The sequence below is a fragment of the Fonticula alba genome (genome assembly GCF_000388065.1).
Source record: "Fonticula alba strain ATCC 38817 unplaced genomic scaffold supercont2.8, whole genome shotgun sequence".
NCBI lineage: Eukaryota > Rotosphaerida > Fonticulaceae > Fonticula > Fonticula alba.
The window spans coordinates 630,284-630,805 of record NW_009242978.1 but is presented as its reverse complement, the minus strand read 5'-3'; positions in this window follow the sequence as shown (position 1 = coordinate 630,805).

Here is a 522-nt window from a genome sequence, read left to right as displayed (position 1 = left end):
GGCCCTGCCGGCGGGTCTCTCTCTGCCCGCGGGAGGCCCGTCCCTGCGGCCTCTTCTTTCCCCCTTTCCCTGTCTGTTTCTCTGTCCCTCTCTCTGGCGCATGTCCTGGGGCGGCATCTGGCGCGTACGCGCGTGGTCCATCTTCCGTCGTCTCCTCGGGGATTGCACGCCGGGCGAGAGGAGGAGCCCCAGGGCAAGCCCCGTCCCCCCCCCCCCCCGGTGGCGTGTCGCGGTAGACGCGCGTATCAGTTGGCATGGCGAGAGTGTGGGCCTTCTCCCGACAGCCCGACCTTCGTTCCTGCTCTCGCTCTCTCGTTCTCTCTCCCTCTCTCTCCCTCGGCCGTGCTGGACTCGCCCCTCCCCCCCGGGCTGCCTCGGGCCGAGGGGGGACTGTCATCAGCGTCGTGTCCCTCCCGGCCGAGGCGCGGGGGTCGGCCCGGCACAGGGGGACCCGGACCGGGGAGACGGGGGGCTGGGGGGGGGGGGGGCAGGGCACCGGGGGCGGGGGGCCCTCAACCCCCG